Source organism: Ailuropoda melanoleuca, chromosome 10 (genome assembly GCF_002007445.2).
Source record: "Ailuropoda melanoleuca isolate Jingjing chromosome 10, ASM200744v2, whole genome shotgun sequence".
In the NCBI taxonomy this organism is placed as follows: Eukaryota; Metazoa; Chordata; class Mammalia; order Carnivora; family Ursidae; genus Ailuropoda; species Ailuropoda melanoleuca.
The window spans coordinates 33,426,430-33,446,650 of NC_048227.1; the positions used below are offsets into that span (position 1 = coordinate 33,426,430).

Consider the following 20,221-nt stretch of genomic DNA (forward strand, 5'->3'; position numbering starts at 1 on the left):
CAATTGGTCCACAAAAGTGAGACTGTCCATATGATTAACTGCAATGTTTAATTTCACTCCTCTGTAAATTGGATGATATTCATACATGAAGAATAATTACTTGGTTCTCATGTAATCCCTTTTGATATTATAAATCTCCATTAAGAAGCCCTGTTTGGGTCCATGAGAAACTGTATTTACCTCCTAGAAAGACAAGACAAGGGCTATTACACCACATATGCTCTGAAAATGGGTCATTTGTTACATAGAGATACAGAAAATTAGGGACACTTTCATTGAAACAGCACTCAGCTTTCTTTGATACACCGAATTCAGATATTTTCCAAAGGACAGTGGAATGAAGAGTAAACAATTTCCACCATGTGCCCAAATTTATACTACTCCATCCCAAATGTAATTGTCTTTAGGACAGGTATAGGTCTCAGGAGGGATCTAGGAACAAGTATGAAGCTTTAAAAAACCAATCATATATCTGAGAGCCCCAGCACCTGCTCCCAGGTACACTGAAAAAGCTATGTGTCCATGCCAAAAGAAGCCCTTGCAAATACCCAGAGCACCTGCAAAAAAGGAAATTGAAATTTCTTTCCCCAGTTGGATGTGTGTTGGTGCAGCAAACTTGTTGAGGGTCTGAGAGACATTGCTGAGGACAAAAGAGAACTGGGGAAAGATTTGAAGCAGGGCAGGAGTAGGGGAAACAGAGGAAGAATTTTCAATCTTTCCATCTGGCATAGGAAGTATGAGTGAGTTTACTGTGGTTCATTTGTGAAGTTCTAGAAGGGAGAGCTGGACTTGAGCCAGCTTGCTGGTGCATTCCAAGAGGCTCACCTGCAAGGTGATGGGCACCATGGCCTGAGTGATATATTGTTGGAACAGACACCAGGAAGGGAGTAGAATGGGGTTTTGCTGGAGCTAGATTTCCCACATGGAGGATTTAGGAGCTTGGAGGCCCCTGAATGTCTAGTTTAGGTACCGGTGATACATGTGCATCATGAGGAAGTTAGAACTAGAATTTTTGCCGCACAGAAGCCATACAAGTCACAATAATCAGCAGCAAGAGGAATACAGTGGCACATTTGAGTCTAGGAACCATGACGCTCTGCCTTTCCTTTCCTGCCCCAAATCTTGGTCAGAGCTAGCGGGTCATAGAAAAAGACTGAAGAGGTGCCCGAAAGGCATTCATACAAAATCCTCCCCTGCCATTCCAAGACAAAAGAGAGGGTGTGAAAAACATACCAACCCCTCTCCTCTTCTGGCCCAGAGATACAAGTCTCACTAGTAAGGGAAAAGAAGAAATTTTAAATAAACTAAACTGTTCTAAAAAATAGAATGACAGAGGTATAAATACTATGCTAATACCCAGAGATGACCAGAGAGTTGAAAAATCTGCTAAAGATGTTAGTAAGAAATGAGGGGAAACATACAGCCCAACACGGCAGGGGACAGTGACTAGAAGGAAAACCATCTCATGTGTATATCCTACTGAGCTGAGACTGTTCAATAAATTGGTGGGCGCTCGATAACAATCTTAAATAAAGACATCTCAGTAGACATGCAATTCAGATCCCCAAGCATTAATACAACTGCGTGTTTGTTAGAACTGTAAGCATGCACGGCCACACATGCCATGGAATCTATAGTCATTCAGCAATAACTCATCAGTGGTTCTTATTTGAATGCACGTATATCTCACTTCATGTGATAACTGAATTCCAAGTGAAAACAGTGAAGTCAATGTTATGTTTAGGATAAAATATTTTTAATGCAGTGAGACAGTCTGAAATCTTTGAAATATGCTTTTGTTTAGAAAATAGTTTACTGGGGCGCCTGGGTGGCACAGCGGTTAAGCGTCTGCCTTCGGCTCAGGGCGTGATCCCGGCGTTATGGGATCGAGCCCCACATCAGGCTCTTCCACTATGAGCCTGCTTCTTCCTCTCCCACTCCCCCTGTTTGTGTTCCCTCTCTCACTGGCTGTCTCTATCTCTGTCGAATAAATAAATAAAATCTTAAAAAAAAAAAAAAAGAAAATAGTTTACTATCCAAATAACCCATCTGATGACGTCATTTTTTAAAAAAATGCCAAGTTATACAGACTGTACTAGGTGAAGACACACCTTCATAACATTTTAGAGTCTGTAGAAAGGTGGAAGCTAGAATTTTTAGGTGGTTTACAGCAAGTTTTTACCCACTAATCATGTATTGAGTAAAATGTGTTCCTCCGAAGTATTTGCATAGGTGGATTAATTGTTCTTCATGCAGACAAAAAGAAAACCAACTGATAATATTCAAGCAATGATAATTTTACGTGTTCATTCAACATTTGTTGAGCTACTACGACAGCATAATTCCACCAAGAGCAATCTCTTCCACTAGGTCTCATTTGGGCAATGTCTGGAGACATTCTTGATTGGCACAACCTGGGAAGGTGGGTGCTTCTGGCATCTAGTAGGTGAGGACAAGGATGGTATTACATCCTACAGTGCACAGTAAAGCCCTCTCCCCCGGACAAACAATTCTCCATCCTATGGTTGAGAAACTCTGCTACAATGTTCCTAACACAGGTGATGCCAAGATGAATAAGTCCCTGCCCTCGAGGGGCTCACAACTAGGATATAATTTTGAAATCATATCTATCCTATTAAACTGACACAGAATCATAGTGGCTATTTCTACCAGTTCCAAATACAGGATGTGTGAAGGGCATCTCCCTCTCCCAGCTGTTCACCATTTTCTCCTGTTGCCTTTGGAGATGATACTGTAGGAAACATGCAAATAAAGAGGGGACGACAAGGTCATTTTTTATTGGCTCTGCAATGACTGTGCATTGATGGTGGTTTTATCCAAACATTTATAATGTGCTGGAGACTGTTCAAACAGTTAGGCAGCTTGTCAATTTTCTAATGAGTGAGGCGCCATGCGTTTGGAAAGTAGAAGTCTAGTTGTCTCTGATAGCTGAAGGGCATGCAGCACACATCTCATGTATTTCCATGGGATTAACTACCAAATGTTTATTGAGCAACTACAACGTCCAGGGCAATCTGGGGAGGGGTGGCTAAAGGTGCTTAAGAGATAAAGAAAGGAACAGAAGAGACAATGCAAGGAGAATAAGGGTCTGGGGAAACAAAGGGGAAGCAGAGATTCCAGTTGGGTGAAGGAGGAAAGGTTTTCAGAGCTCTTCTGCAGAACTCTGGCAATCTTTGAGGGTAGAAAGGTCAAGCAGAAGGGCATTCAAGGAGAAACAAACTGTGTGAACCAAAGCACAGCATAGGTCATGGACAGCGCATGAGAAAAGAATACAGTGCAATCATGAATTGAGAAAGGGGGTAATCAAGGGAGATGAAGCTGGATAAAGCACAGTCTTGGCTGACAGCTGCACACTCTTCAGCACCATGGATGTCTGCCCAGGAGGCATGGGTGTGAACCTGCACTGTAGGCATCCCTGCCCTTTGGAAGGAGAAACTCTGAGTAGTAACCATCTCTTCTCCTAAAAGGTATCCTTGGCTCCACAGTGAGAGAGGGAATTCTAGGCCAAGAGTCAATGACTTGGGACTCTGTCACTGGAGGAAAATCTCATGTTCTCCAAGTTACCTTAGATAAGTAGTACACAATTAAGACCAATTCTCAAGATATGGAGTTTCAACACTGCTGCAGGCGCATATCATTATAGTTTAGAGGGTCCTAAATAATAACGCATAGAGGTGTTTCAAGCAGCCCGAACAAGGCAGAGAATAGGCAGAAAGGTGACAACCTATAATCCGCCTAAGCTGCATGCTCTACTGGAATATGTATCCATGTGTTCCCAAAGCTGACAATAGAGACATGAAAGATAACCCAAAATACATTAAGTAGGGGGAAAGTACTTCATAGCTTGTATGGCATTTTTATCACTCTGTGGGTAAAAAAGAAAAGGGCATACACACATTATCTTAGTACATGCTTATACTATATCTAGAAACTACAAAAGAAACTGCTGTTGAGGATGGAAAATGAGGAGACAGAGATCATGGGTAAAAAAGAGACTTACTTTCTCCTATATACTGTTTATAATTTCTGAATTTTTAAAACACTTTGACGTATTAAAAAATAAATACATTAATTTTAAAAGAAAAGACAGAAGTGCTAAAGACTAATGGAAAAGTTAGCCAAGCTCCTTTGGAAGCCAGTGTCAAACAATGTTTAAAAGCACAGATTTAAGTTGGTTTTCTGGATTTGAATTTCTTTTCTGTCAGTGACAGGCATGTGACTTTGGGCAATTTATTTAAGAGATTATATCTTTTATGTTCAATGAGGACAAGCATGATAATATATACCTGCTAAGGTATTTTATTAGAGGGTTAAATGAGGTACTATGTGTAAACCATGTAGCCTATGCCTAGAATGTGTTACTGCAGCACCAGCAACCACACTCCAAAGCAATGTCATATGACAAGAGCATGTACTGGTGGAATCTCTTCGGTGGTGACTCAACCCAGATAAATTACAACAGAGCCTTTCACAACATCAGTGGATATAGTTGGTATTAATGGCCCTCCTGTGCAGCAGAAGAGAAATGCCTCCACTAGTCCCAATCATAATGATACCATGGAAAACCCAATACCCAATTACTCCATGGTGGCAGAAACACTGGGGCAAAGCCTCCTCCCTCTTTTTTTCTTCTATTTTTCTATTTTTTTAAACATGGGAATTGATTCATTGATCAGTGTAAAAGTCTAGAATGATAGAGCGACAAGGCAAAGGACAGGAGAAACTGGAAGAGGCAGGAAGGATCCTCCCCTGGAGTTTTCAGAGGGAGCTGGCCCTGTCAAAACTGTGGTTTCAGAATTCCATCCTCTGAAACTATGGGGAAGGTTTGTAGTACTTTGTTATGGACCTAGGGAACACATACAATCCCTCATAACCCTTTAGCATAAAACCAATTCCAAGAACTGTGCCTGCAACCTTGCGGTATCCTTATTCTCATTCCAAATCTGCACTTGGCACTTGATGTGTGAAAAGGTAAAATCGTAGACATAAATACTTTGAAAGTGGCTTTTTAAAAATTTTTGTATCGGGGTACTATTTTTCCCACCAAGGGAAATCCTACATGCAGTTTCAAAATGTGACAAAATAAGTGTTGTATTATTAGTATGCAATACTGCTTATTATAAAGCCAACCAAGGAGGGTCATATGGCTGTTTCAACGAACGTATAATTTTGAAGTATTTAACGGCTTTGAACAACCCATGAAATTAACAGAGATATTTATGGGGACTTTCCAGTCTTAACCAAATCTTGGGAACGTAAAAATCTCTGACCTAATAAGTGTGCACTTAGAAATATAGACTGAAAAGCTGAAGTCAAGAAAATGTAAATAATTTACTGAGGTCATTCCTCTGGAGTGTCCATGATAAACTACAGGGCTCACTTAACCAAAGACTGAAGCTAACTTCCATGTTATTTGCTTCATTGTACCACCTATGTGCCCATTCTTAATAGCCATTAATACTATGTAAGTACTCATGCATACAATCTAATTCATTGTTTCTAGTGCCCCCCCAACCCCACATCAAACCATCTTAAGGCCTCTGTCATCTAAATAACTAGAAACTTTATCAATTTATCCACCAATGATATCGCCCCTCCTCTCCCTCCCTCCCTTCCTAATCTTCTTTACCTAAAAGACCAGCAATTATGCATGTTAAGGCCACATCTTGTCTCAAAGAAGGACTTGGCTAATCTGGGAACTCAATGGCTGATAATATCCTTGTTTGGATCCACCCCTCCTACCTTCCCCAGCAAAATGCAACCCAATTTCTGCACCTTGAACTTAGTTATTAAGCCACGTTAAGAAATCAATCCCTCCTACATAGTTGGTGGGAATGCAAGTTGGTACAGCCATTCTGGAAAACAGTGTGGAGGTCCCTTAAAAAGTTAAAAATTGAGCTACCCTATGATCCAGCCATTACACTACTGGGTATCTACCCCAAAGATACAGACGTAGTGAAGAGAAGGGCCATATNCATGAGAGACTATGGACTCTGAGAAACAAACTGAGGGCTTCAGAGGGGAGGGGGTGGGGGAATGGGATAGACTGGTGATGGGTAGTAAGGAGGGCACGTATTGCATGGTGCACTGGGTGTTATACGCAACTAATGAATCATCGAACTTTACATCAAAAACCAGGATGTACTGTATGGTGACTAACATAATATAATAAAAAAATATTAAAAAAAAAGAAATCAGTTATCTTTACTTCCTAAAATACTATGATCCTTAAAACTAAATAGGAATCCTATGTTGTGAAAATGGAAGGCTTAGGGTTAGAACTGAGAAATGAAATCCTTACTACTACCCCATTTTCATTCCATGTTTGGGTCTTAAATCAGAGTTACGGGAAGAGGAATGGTCCTTTTGAAGGGTTCTTGGTCATCAAAGCCCAGGAATGAAAAGTTCAGCTCTCACATTTTCACCAAGGTTATTGACTAGCTTCTACAAAGCCAAATATTTGTTTTCTAATGAAAGTGTTAGGAGATTCAGCAGTGTAAAATGCCCTTGCATCCAGAAAAACTGGCATCTGTGTTCTTTGAATCAATTTCCAAAGATTATGCAGCACATTTTAATGGTGCTCTGGGGACCTACAGCCCGTGTGTCTGAAAAATGAGGATGAACGTTTTATATGTCCCCCAAGTAGATAAACCTCTGTCCTGCCCCCAATGAAGAGAGCATAAAGCAAAGTGTTATTAATCCAGAAGTGATGGAAGAGACTGCCAGAATTCCAGAGGTGGTAATTGTTAAAATAGTGATGGTTTGCCACCTTCCCATCTTGGATTAATTTTGACCCAATCTGACCATCAGGAGATGCATAATTTCATCATATTTGGAGGATTTAAAAAATATACTTGTGAAGACATCAACTTCAGTCAATGAAATAAAACAGTTAAAAGACTGCAAAATATGTCTCAGCTTGGCATAAGGACAGTGTTTCTAGATGAAGCTGTTTCTATTAATTTAGCTGATGGGAAGATGTTGGGGTAGCTTATAGAGTTAAATATCACCTATTCAGGAACCATAACTTGCATGGGGATTAAATAAGTAGGCTAATATTAATAACCAGGTTAATATTTAACTAAGGTTAAATAATCGGACTTCCTCTAAAACATCTAAGAAAGGGTGAACCATGAGAAGGGATATTTGACAAAGGATATTAGATTATGTCATCTTCTGCCTAATACCCTTTTATGCCTTTCGTCTTCATTTAGGATGTAGTCCAAGCCTTACCTTGACCTGCAGGCTTTATAGGGCCTCGCCCCTTCCTACTCATCTCCTTCTACTCCATCTTAGACACACAGTCTTCCCTTCTCTATTTCTTGAACCCACCTGAGCTCATTCTGGACTCAGGGACTCTGCTTTAGTCCTAACTTTGGGGGATCACTCTCCAGGTTCTTTAAAATGCGGACTCCCTATCCTTTCAATGTCAAAGAAGCCCTCCTGTTCAACTTGACCTGAAAGACTCCTCCCTAGGGGTCACTTTCCTTCATTAGTATTTAAAATCATCTTATTTACTTGTTTCATTGTCCACTGCCTATTTCTGTCAATTGGAATTTAAGCACCAAGAGATGGTTGTCCTTACTCATCTCTATCTCCCCAGCACCTGGGGGAGTGTCTGTTAAAGGACTAGTAATGGGTAAATCACTGATAAAGGATAACAGCCTACAGTACAATACTATCAAAATGTTCGGATCAACATCACTTAAAAATCTTCACACAGCTTCACTTTAAAGAGCGTGCCCCACTGCAAGCTGGGGAGCTTCTAATTCAGAGAAGAAAATTGTTTACATATTCCAAGTTGAAATGAGCAAACATAAAGAAGCCCTAAGTACCCTGCAGAGGAAATAAATCATGGGACATGGCTGGCCTCTGGTCACAGAATAAGAAAAGAAAAGGGGTATAGTGCATGATAGAATAGCAAGTAAAGTAACAAACACACAAATGAGTTCTCAATATTTATCTGTGCTCCTCTCACACCAAGGAAGCAAGACTAGTAGCTTACTATCACTCCTACTAATCCAAGGCATACCCTCAATCCTCAGAGCAGGGTGGTTAAAAGGACAGGTTCAAATCCACAGCCCAAGCACACGTTAGTTTCCTGAGTTTGGGCAAATCCTTTAATCCTTCTATGCCTCAGACTTTTCAAAATGGTAATAACAAACCCCTGTAGAGATTAAATGAGGAATGTATATAGAGTTGCTAATACAGAGCCAGGCACAGAATGGGTGGTGCGCAATTGGTAGTCTCACGGAATCTTCACCAAAAAGGAGCGTTTTCTGGATTTTTGAGAGGTGGGGGCATTGTGTGGATGGCTGGGCTGCATGCCAACGTACGGAATTTTCTCTCTCAAAGAAAGTCGGTTATGACGATAACAACAATGTGATGCAATAGTACCACCAGCCTAGCCTTACCTGGCCCCTTCTAGTGCACATAGAACTCCCACATACATTGTCTGTCCATCCTCATTCAGCCTACTGTACCAGGCAGGCAGGTAGGATCAATCCCGTTTTAGAGGTAAATTACACTCCTTCCCATCTTGACTGCAGCAATGTTTGGCTGATTTGGCAAATCAAGTTTTCCGCTTTATACCTGCATATGGTGTGTGGCAGCTTCTCATCAAGAAAGGAGAAAGTCGAGAGAATAAAGTGTCCCTCTTCTCCTGGTCCTTAGGAGCCCACTGAGAAAAGAGTGTCACCTTCATTTTCCTGCTCCTCCAGGCGGTAATACAGGGACAAAATACGTGTGTGGTTGAGGTCTAGCCAAATGCCACTCCTCCTTCTGCTGGCTTTAGGAAAGAATGGGGCACAACTTTTGCTATTTCCAGAAACTATATAAATATGAATTATGCACACACATATGCACAAATGTATACATACACACCTACATACAGGATACATAGGATATATAGACTCCAAAGAGCAGGGGCTCTGGGCAACCTCTGAAGCACAACCAGGGCAACCTCAAGGAGACCCAAGAGCTGGGTGCAAGGGAAGTAGACTGAACTCCATCTCCCTGATGAATGGCCCAGGACGTTTTAACGTTTCTGAGAAGCAGCAAAGTCGTGGATAGACCGTGATTTTGAATTCGGATCAGGTGTCTGCAACCCGGGAAAATGGCATAAAAAAGCCTCAGTGTCCTCATCTATAAAATGGAAACAAATCAATTTCAATAACAAGGTAATCACCTGGCCCATTACTAGTTCTCTTTCTTTTCTAGTGTCTCCTAAGTTGACATGTTTTGTAAGGTTTGAGATTGAACGGTGAATCTGTCAGCTTTCCCTTTCCCCAGATACATTATCCTGCAATGATTTTTCTTTTTCTTTTTTTGTCTTCCTTAAGTCAGATAAAGACATTACTTAACTATCATTTCCTTTTTAAATTGTGCATGGTGTTTGGACCAGACAATCTCCAATTTAATCAAGACACTTTCAAGTACCAACCATATGGCAGACTATCAATCTCATTTACTCAGATCCTAACAGGCAAATCCATATTTTCATCATTTCAAGAACTAGCAACATTCAGAAGAAAAGAGACTATAAGAAAATCTACAACTTGAATTGGTTCAACAAACACAAACATGAGCTTAGCAAAGTTAGTGAGGCATCAAGAACATCATTGCAACCCAATGGGAATCATTTCTCCTAAATGCAAAATGGCCAGCAGCAGCATTACCATCGTCATCGATATTAGGGTGCAAGACCCTATAGGAGACAGAGTTCTCATACAATCCATGGTCACGCACTATTTTAAATTGGAAAATAAAGCAGTAACCAATGAAGAAAAGCCAAAATTCTACTCCTTGAAAAAAATTCTGGGCATAAAGGACTATGGCAAAAGATGGAGAGAATAATTTTATTTTATTTTATTTTTTTTATTTTTTTTTTTTTTAAGATTTTTATTTATTTGACAGAGATAGAGACAGCCAGCGAGAGAGGGAACACAAGCAGGGGGAGTGGGAGAGGAAGAAGCAGGCTCATAGCAGAAGAGCCTGACGTGGGGCTCGATCCCACAACGCCGGGATCACGCCCTGAGCCGAAGGCAGANATTCTGGGCATAAAGGACTATGGCAAAAGATGGAGAGAATAATTTTAAAATCAAGTCCATTATGGGCAAAGAGAGGCTTTGTAATCAAGAATGGGGAATACGAAAGTGGCCATTTTATTTTAGCGGCACAGATCTGTCTGGGGGATTTTAAGGGTCACAGATATTAAATGCCCAGGCAAAGCACACTTTGAAACACAAAGCATTTCTAAATTCTCCTTGAATATAAATCCCCAAGTCCCCTCCTACTTTAGCAATAGCAGGGGAAGAGTAAATGCTGCCAGAAAGAAGCCAATCAGGAGATGGGAGATGCTGCTATCAGAAACGGGAACTCTCCACTACCCTGTCCAGCTGGGAAGGAGAAAAACAGGCTTTGGGGAATAATTAACTGTCATGCATAAGATTAATTGACGACCCTCCAGTTTTGCCCTAAACACAGATGTACTGGGATCAGGACACAACCTTGAATACTAAAGGTGAAGGGAGAACAGTTATTTCTGGATAGGAGCAAACTGAATATGCAGAATTGTGGGCCATGTCAAAATTCATGTCCTGGAGCTGGGGAAGGCCATATATCATCATGCCATTTCATAAAGTGGCTTGTCAGAAACTAGCCAAGGACTTAAAAACAGAGCCAGCTTGTGCTGGGAAGTTTCTTGGTAACAACTGGTCCACAACGAGTCAGTTATCCTATTACACAGGTCTGGACACACTCCTGCCATGTTTCTATTTCTCTATTTAGATAAAGAGGCTAAAAGGAAAATTTATAATGTTGGTATCTGTAATACTAAATTATGTTCACACCTTCACATCCAGCCTTTCTCTGACCCCAGAGTACATTTTGTGGGGGAAAGAAGGTAGCCTTTCCTAGAAGATCTCAATGTGCAAAGAGTAGAGCTCTTTCCCAAACATAGCATTCCCATAATAATCCATCGTTTGCCTATCCCCCACGGCTATGCAGTTTGCTGCTGCTAAGCTCTCTACTAGACATAGAGGGGATTACCGTTTCACATATGCACTTTTCACATAAGTTATCTATTTCAGGGGATGAGAATAGAGACGATTTTTCATTTTCCTTCCAAATGATTGGTGGTGAGTTATCAAAATTCTTATAATAAACAGATTGTCTTCCAGTGCCTTTTTCAGTGAAAAAGTGTCTTTTTAAATTCCATGAAAGTGTTGGGTTTTATTTATGAACTAGTCACTGAGCAAAGTGCCAGGGTTATAAAAATGAATAAGCCTCCTATATGAGGAGCTCTGGCTTTGAAACTATAGACACTTTTAAAAATATATGTATACATATAAAATAATCATAATAACGACACAGCAGCAGGTATCTTTTACTGAACACTGTTAAGTGTTTTACAATCACAGTTTTATTACCCTCACAGCTAGAAGAGGTGGGTCTGAACCTTATGTCTATTTTACAGGTGAGGACACTGAGGCTTACGCAGGTTACTGTAGCCTACCTAATATCACACATTTAGTACCAGGCAGAGCTGAAATTTGAAGCCAGGAAGTTTACATACAAAACTCAAATGATTCCATAGAGATAGATGGAAACAATACTGATTTCATGGGCTCATTTTTATTTCAGGGAACCAAGGAATATTTTGCAAAGATGGCAACTGAACTAGGTAGTAAATGATAGGGCAGGATTTGTCCAGCGGAAATTAGGATGAGTGGGGGCCCTCAGGAGGATGGAAGAGGTATTCCAGACAAAGAAAACAGTAGATTCAAGTGTGTTTACGACTAAGGCTAGCTCAGGATACTAGAGGCATGGGATAGGATGCAGTGGAATCGGGGGAGGGTTTTCAAGAATTAAAGAAGGCAAACAGCTGAGGAGGTAATTTGGACTTAGTTCTGTCGGCCTGGGGAAAATGGACAGATTCTGATGAGTAAACTGTTTCTGTTGGGAGAAAATTACCCTATCTAAGCGGAGGTTCGTGAGCAGCTAGTCTCAAGGGGTGGTTTTGGAATAGTGGAGATGGCCATGTGGCTACAAGTGAAAGGAAGTTGATGACCTATCAGACTAACCTCAGACTCCAAGGAAAGAAGGCCCAGGACCACAAGGGGAGGACTCTAAATCTCAGCCACACATTTTTGGTTTTGATCTGTGCTCGCAAGGAACTTTGAAGGTTGTTCAAGGAGAGGAGTGGCATCAACACTGTGCCTGGCAACTGAGTGCAAAAGGATTGGCCAGGGGGTAAAGAATAAAGAAAATTAAGCCCTCTGTGTCTCTGCATCCTTGTCTGTGAAATGAGGATACTGAAATGATCGATCTTGTATAGTCTTGGTGAGGATGATGGGAGAAAAACACTGTAGAGTTTGGGCCATGCTGGCAGTCACATGGCAAACCATTAACATGGGCTCACTTCTTTCTTCCTTCCCTCCCTCCCCCACCTTTCTTTCTCTATCTTCCTCCCCTTCCTTCTTTCTTTCCTTCATAAATTATTGATGCCTATGCCAAACTTGTTCCCCCGTTATGACTACTACTACTATTACTACTACTTTGTTCTCCTTCTCCTCCCCATGATCTTTTCTTGTTCTCCTTTTCCTCTTCCTCCTTTTCCTCCCTATTATAATCATAGTAATATTTACCGTTGTTGTTAGCAATCGCAGAGTCTACAGACTACAGAGGAAGAGAGAGCCTTGAGCAACACTTCAAGGAGAGACGGTTGGCGGTGACAAATTAGAGACAGAAGAGACACGGACAAAGGATAGTGGGACACGGGGAGGAGTTTGCAGAGAATGCGTCCATGCATGTGTGCCTACACTTCCCGCTACTGAAGCACATTTGTGACTATCATGGGACGAAAATAAAGGATTATAAACTAGATGGATGCTTTTAAATGGAAAATTATTAAGTAGAGCTACATATGATCTCATTAGGGAATGAAACCTGCTGCTTGAAGAAGTGTGGGATAAATACAAGCCAGGAAAAAGAAGACAACCAGTGGTCCTTACACCCTCTGAAGGACAGAAGATACTAAACACTCATGCTGAACTCCGGGGGCTCTCAGGAGGTCAAACTCAGATGAATATGGTAAGATGAGGCAGGAAGAGGGTGCCAACTCTCTTTAGGAGAGTGTAGGAGCATCATTCTAAACGTCTTAAGCAAACAGCATCCCCAAAGGATGAAGTGTATGGCTTTGGCTAAGTGAGTATCTCAGAATCAGAAAGAGCACTAGACGGAACATGACATTGGCGGCTGATCATTTCTGGGCTCACCTAATTTTTGTGAGGCTCATTCTATAAGATAAATGACTGTAGTCTTACAGAGAAGTATGACCTCTGTCTTGAGCGGTAAGAAAAAAACTCTCCTGCTCAGCAATCAGAACTATTTGCCCAAGGTGAACACGTTGGGAAATTTGCAAAGTACGCCAGGTATGTGTACTGGGTCTCCTCTACTTTGATTTTCCCCATTCCCATATTTCCCAAAAGCCTGTTTTCCATTCTGGGATCTCTTTGAGCCTGACTCCCCCTCAAGTGCTAGGTTTGGATCATGTATCTAGATAAACCAATGAAATCACTTCATCCTTTTCCTCTCAGTTACTGGTTCCTCTTTGTCCATGGAAATAAAAATGGTAGTCATGTTCATGAAACTAGAACGACGAGGCAAGTATGTTCTCTCTTACCCTGAAAAGTGTGGTATGTGGACATGAAGCCATCAGGAATGCTATCTAGGCATACAACTGACATCCAAAGGAGGTGAAGCTGTGGGAAATCACTGTCAGCAGCCCATTCCTAACAATGGCTGCCCCGGTTGAGCATTTGCTATGTGGCAACCACTGTGTTAAGTGCCCTACATTCAGTAACTCATTTAATCTTACCTAAACCCTCTCCCACCCAAAATAAGACCTGTTGCCCTTGTTAGTTTACAGGTGAGGTACCTGAAGCTTGGAGAGCTTGGCGGTGTATGTACCCAAGGTTTCACAGCTAAGAATGAACTATGGATGTACGACCTGAAGCCAGGCTAGAACTGGTTGGTCAGATTCTTCAGCATTGTGCTATACTGAAATGCAGATTATCAGAGTGAGAAGAGGACAGAGTGAGAAGGGACTCACTGCAACACCCCTCTGCTCCTCCCCTCCATATCAAAATCAAATCCAGAAGCCTATACCTGAATGGCAGAAGACAGAAGCACAGACAACATGCATGGCCAGCTCAGAGTTAACATTCTCCTCAGCCAGACTTTCTCTTATGAAGGTCAAAATGAAGAAAACACGAGACAGTCCTCGTATCCCATGGGCAGTGGACAATGGAGACGAGATCTCACAAATGTCTCCACCTTCTCAGAATGACTCTGGAAATGGGTTGCATCCATATCCCAGGATCGGTCATGGGCATTCATTAGGGGCAGAAAGCTAAAACGGAGCCCCTCATCTCGACTACAAAATATCCAGCTTGGTCTGAAGGACTCTTACAATTAGGCTTTGGCTAGACTCTGAAACCTTCCCATACATGCTTAGCTTTCAACTCAATACCTGACCTCTAAAGAAAACCATGTCCTGGGGTGCCTAGATGGCTCAGTCAGTAGAGCATTTGATTCTTGATCTCTGGGTTGTGAGTTTGCGCCCCATGTTGGGTGTAGAGATTACTTAAAAATAAAACGAAAGAAAAGAAAAAAGAATAGAAAAAAAGAAAAGAAAAGAAAAGAAAAGAAAAGAAAAGAAAAGAAAAGGGAAGGGAAGGGAAGGGAAGGGAAGGGAAGGGAAGGGAAGGAAGGAAGGAAGGAAGGAAGGAAGGAAGGAAGAAAGAAAGAAAGAAAGAAAGAAAGAAAGAAAGAAAGAAAGAAAGATAGTCCAGGGCTTGAATGCAATGTAATCCTAACCCTACCCAAGTTTTAAACTCTGAGAACCTGTGAGTGAAGTTTCTTTTTCCCTCCCTTCCTCCCTCCCTTCCTTCCTTCCTTCCTTCCTTCCTTCCTTCCTTCCTTCCTTCCTTCCCTTTTTTATGATAATGCATGTGTTTGTTAAAGAAATGCATAGGTGAACACTCCTGTTCTTTCATCCTAGTCATGAAAAGTCTTTGGAGAAGACTTGGTCACTGTGAAATAGTGACATAATCCCACTGACTTCATGAAATAGACTATTCTATAGAGAGCCCAGTAGACTTCCTGGTTTCCTGTAGAATCAAGACATTTTCATAGAAGAAAGCTCTGACTTTAAATCCAAACACTGCTATAAAGAGAAAAGCCAGTGGTGGAATTTGAATCATCTCCTCTGGACAACAGATTAAAAAAATAAAATAAAATAAAAAATCTGTAACTGTCAGAATGTCCTACAGTGCATATCACTAATGCATTCCACATGCAAATTACCAACACCATCACCTTTAATAAAGCAAAGGGTGTCTTTCTTCATCAGGGAGTTAGTAAATATTAAAATTCCCTCTTTGGTGCTTGTTCTAACCAGGGCAATTATCTGAAAGGACTATTCACAATGGACTCAATTTGACAATAATTATTCTTAGCAATGCCAGTTGGTCGTTTCCGTGGGCTCCTTGCTTCTGCGGGCAGGAAAACGAATTTTGATTCTAAGAGCACATGTTTTAAAACTCTCCCATGTCAGTTCACCACCTAGAAAGACAGCAGGAAAATTTCCAGGTTTGTTTTGCATATCATGGGCTCTACCTACCAAGAGGGATGAATTTCAGCCATGTGACAGACACTTAGAAAAGTGCAAGGTAAACTTTAAGCAACATGCAGGTAGCAAGCCAAAGCAGAGTCAGGTATATTGGACTATCCCTCTCTCCTTCTTGTGAACCCCTCAGTGTCCTGGCACCAACAACTCCCAATATCACACTCTTCTCTCTTTCCTTCATCTCTCCACCAATGGAAATGGATTTTTCACCAGTCCATTGTAATAGCGGCGGGAGTGCTGAGACTTCTCCACTGTCTGCTCTTGGGTGGAAAAGTCATTCTGATCACTATACCTCAATGATCCCAGCTGCCTTTAACCTAGACGGTGCTTTTAAAAATACATCCCTCAATCTTCATCATTTTGCAGCTTGTTACAGCACTTGACATTATAGTGAGAGAGAAAAGAAGCACACGCCAAGGCTCAGATCCACTCCCCGACTTTGATACCGGAAATTGTTATCAGTCAGCCACCAGTGAGCATTAGAGAGGGCATGCCTTGAATTTTTTTTCTTTTTCTTTTCTTTTCTTTTTTTTCTTTTTGCACACACAAAGATTTTCAAGGGTGCAGCACTACTTAACAAATGACAGAAACCTTCAGCAGCCCTTCTAGGTACTGGCAATGAATTGTTTTTCTTTTTATAATAGACTGGGACAATGAAGCAGAGATTTCTCTGTGCCCGGATTTGTTGGAGTTTCTCCAATGTTTAAACTTTATTGCCCCACGGAGTATCCAACTGTGTTTGTGGGAGGGATTGGATCATTAAAATTCATTTGGGACTGAGTCTCCAGAGGAATACACAAGCTTTCATCCTACTGACTTCTCCATCACATAGACTACAATTTCTTAGGGAGTCATGAACAAATAAATGATAATAATGTGTTGTCATTTGTGCATGCTGTCCCTCACCTGGTCCCCTCTGTGACCAAAAGCACATGTTTCTTAGTAAGGGGGCTTAGCCAGGTCAGGGACTCTGCGTGTTGTCAAGAACAAGAGCAGACCTTGGGAGTTGGCTTCTATGGCATTGCATGTGACCTTCCACGAACAAAAGCAGTTCAAATCTCAAAAACACTTCAACTTGAGGTTACTGAAAAGCCAGCTTTCAGATACGCTTGCAGAATCCAATAATGGTTCTGTTACGGTTGTTCAATGCCAGTCACATGAGACAAAGGGGCTAATAAAAATAAATCGTTAAAATGAGAAAGAGAGAATACATATATTTCCACTCCTCTGTTCCTCTACTGACTTTTGCCAAAGAGCTCAGGAAATAGGAAGTTAGAGGAAGAAGCTTCCCGGAACTATGAGATTTCATAGGATAGCCACAACCACGCAGCTATCTCAAGCATGAGAACAAGCATGCCCTGAATCATATGCAGCCAATTGTCAGGGGCTGCCTATCTTCACATCTCCCTTTGAGTAAGCATCCCAGTATTCATGATATTTCTCCCTCATTTTCAGAGTTACAGTTTATTTTGCATTTCCTCCAGTCTGGCTTTTCCTGAATTTTAAGTCTACTGGCCAACCCTGAAGAAAGACTTTACCAGATCATGTGATTTTATTGGAAGATGCTGTCTGTGTAAAGCACTTGGAAAACTATAACAAAAGAAAGCAAATTCTTTGTTACGTCTTTGAAATAAATCAGTCATTTCTCAAGGTCAGTGGTAGAATTTTAAATTTCATCCAAAAGGATGGGGCATTTTGAAAGTGATCTTGAATACCATAAAAATAAAATCTTATAATATGGAAACTCTACATAAATTCAATAATGAAAAACCAGGTCTGAGACCTGAGGCATATAAAATTAAGAACATTAACGATAACAACAGTAGGAAGCATCTTTCTTATTACAAATTTTATTGTTATTACAAATGTCTACTTGATGTGCCTAAAGTATGGGGAAGAATTCATCTTTTCAATCATGGGGAAGAGTATTTTGGTTTGCAGGAACTGCAGATGCAAAGGCTGATAATGACCTTGGCCTGTTTTAAGATAAACAAGAGAGAGAGAAGGGCTAGAGCAGAGCTTAAAAGACAAAGTATGAGGAAATGAGGTCTTTGGGATAGGCAGAGACCAGATGTTATGGGACCTTATGGACCACCATCATTTTTCTTTTTCTTCTTCAAAGCATAATGGCGTACCATTGGAGAATTTTAAGTAGGGGATTAACTGAATTAATTTATGGGTTTCTTTTTTGAATTTTTTTATTGTGGTAAACAAACATATAAAAGTACCATCTTAACCATTTTGGTATATACAGTTCAGTACTGCTAAGTATATTCACATTGTTACAACTCTGTTACAACACTTCTCTCAGATGATAATTATAGGTTTTCTGTTGTGATTATTTTATTTTTCCCCATCTAATGTCCTTTCCTAACCCCATTCAACTGTGTGCTGCTGGGTAACAGGTTCCCTGTCACTTTTTGTCCATTGTATAACACTGGCACAAACACTGTGCCTCAATACTTAGTAGGACCTTGATATATGTAAAATTAATGACTGAGTTACCAGTACCATTGTCTCCAGGAAATGCTTGCATATTACTCTTGTGTATGTGATTTTCCCTCTACTAAACTATTGTTGAGTTTTTAGTCTGTAGCAAAGAGTATTTCATTTTTTCCTTTGAGTGTTTTATGAAAGTCTGTTCTGTCAATTTAAACGGGTAGCATTCTTGAGGATTGAACCAATGCCTTATTTATTTTGCATCATCTCTCTTCCTATTGCTCTTCTTTCCAAACTCATGCCAGTACACCATGATCTCTGCCTAACTGTGGTAGGCACTGAGCAGGTGTAGAGCAAGCATATGTCTCGAAATGGCACTAAGGAATACTTAATATGCTTCTCTACTCCAATGTTATCTCAGATTTTTAAAATTCACATTTCTCCCGGATGTAATGGGGGCACTTTGTTTCCAAATATTATTTTCCTGTTTGTTAAATAGAAGATCCTCTAGAAAGCCATTTTTACTAATCACTAATTTGTGTATTTTTAGATTCTTTTTTATAAACAAAGCTCAATTGAGTTATGAATGTCAGAGTGAGAATGAGTGTCTACAAGTTTACATTTCTGCTATTCACTGTGACATACTGAAAGTGACAATTATATAAAAGTGATTGACAATCAACAGCTTAAAGAAATACTTCAAATCCATCCACTGAGCAAGAAACTGCATAACTAGGGCAGAATCCCCAAGTCTGGTGAAGAGAAAAACAATTTGAGTGGACTTTGTTTTTTAAATAGAAGTGCCAGTTTGTCACTTTTGTAGAATAAGGTTTGCAAGAATGCAATTAAATCCACGTACAGGGAGTTTTCAGAAAACCAATATGGCAATGGGAGAGCTTATCCTTGTGACTGCTCACAAGTTGTCCATCTATCTATCAGTCTAAGGTGTCAAGTAAAACTCAGTGCCTTTGCAATGTAAATGGGCATATCTCAAGCTTAGCTCTACCTGTCGGTTACTCTGAGCCCCTCTGTACTTTTAACTGAATGACATGTAGTTTCTTTTTAAAAAGGTATCATACACAGCCTTCCTCACTCTCTCAGCATTCCAAAATCTATACATCCATAAGTCAATGGAAGCATAAATTGGTACCAGCAGAATCAGAAAACAAACACATTAGCTTCCCAAATGATCTCTGAACTAATTAGCTGATGTTTAAGGACAGGGGATGTGAGGTTGAAGCTAGAGTCACCCGTGTACTTGGTCCAGAGCAAGCAGGTTCCCAACAGGGAGGTTATGAGGATGCTCAGAATCAGACATACTTACCGGAACACTATTGCACTGACGTTGGCTCTACAATGCACATGTACAGAACTTCTTGAAACTATCTAGGCCCTTATCTTAGGGATGTTCTGTGTCACTACGGGCATAGGATTACCTGGCTTCTGGGCTGACATTTCACCGGAGGAAGAAAAAATATATTAGCAAGAGCGCTTACACCCTGAAAGATGAGGATGCTTAGGTATATGCAAATGGAAGGCAGTTCTTAAGAAAAGAGAGATTAGTTTTGGACTTCACTTTAAAATGTAATTTTAGGAGGAAGAGCTGGCTTACAGATGGCCCTTCTCACAGGGTTTCCTTCCCTTCAGGGTATGATTTGCCTTGGAGAGGGCTGGGGTGAGCTGCAAATAATGGACACAAACATATCCCATCCCTGTTTGCATACACCTTTTCAAGATGAGTTTGCTGCTGCTTCCATTGCTGTCTATCACTCTATTCCTTGATTCTGGGCTTGGCTGTGTAACTTGTTTTGGCCAACTACCATTAGCAATGTAATACAAGCAAAGGCTCAAAAATGCTCTGAAGTTAGCTATTGCCCTTTCACTACACTTGGGAGTCTGAGACTCAAGAGAGCCTGCTGACCAAGCCTGAGCTAGTCTGCTGAGAAGTCCACAGAGAGAAAAACTGAAGCATCCCAGGATAATCACCAGCCATGTGAGTAAAACCATTCTAGACAATCCAGCCCCAGTGGTGTGACAAAGACCAGGTGAAATCAGCAGGAAAAATGCCCA

The 20,221-nt window shown here is 40.8% G+C and overlaps 1 protein-coding gene across 14 annotated transcripts in view; it reads right to left on the reverse strand.

The window, feature by feature from the left end:
• The window catches only part of RBFOX1 (RNA binding fox-1 homolog 1), a 2,017,010-nt gene that overhangs the window by 1,006,925 nt on the left and 989,864 nt on the right, over nucleotides 1–20,221 (reverse strand). The window lies entirely within an intron of this gene.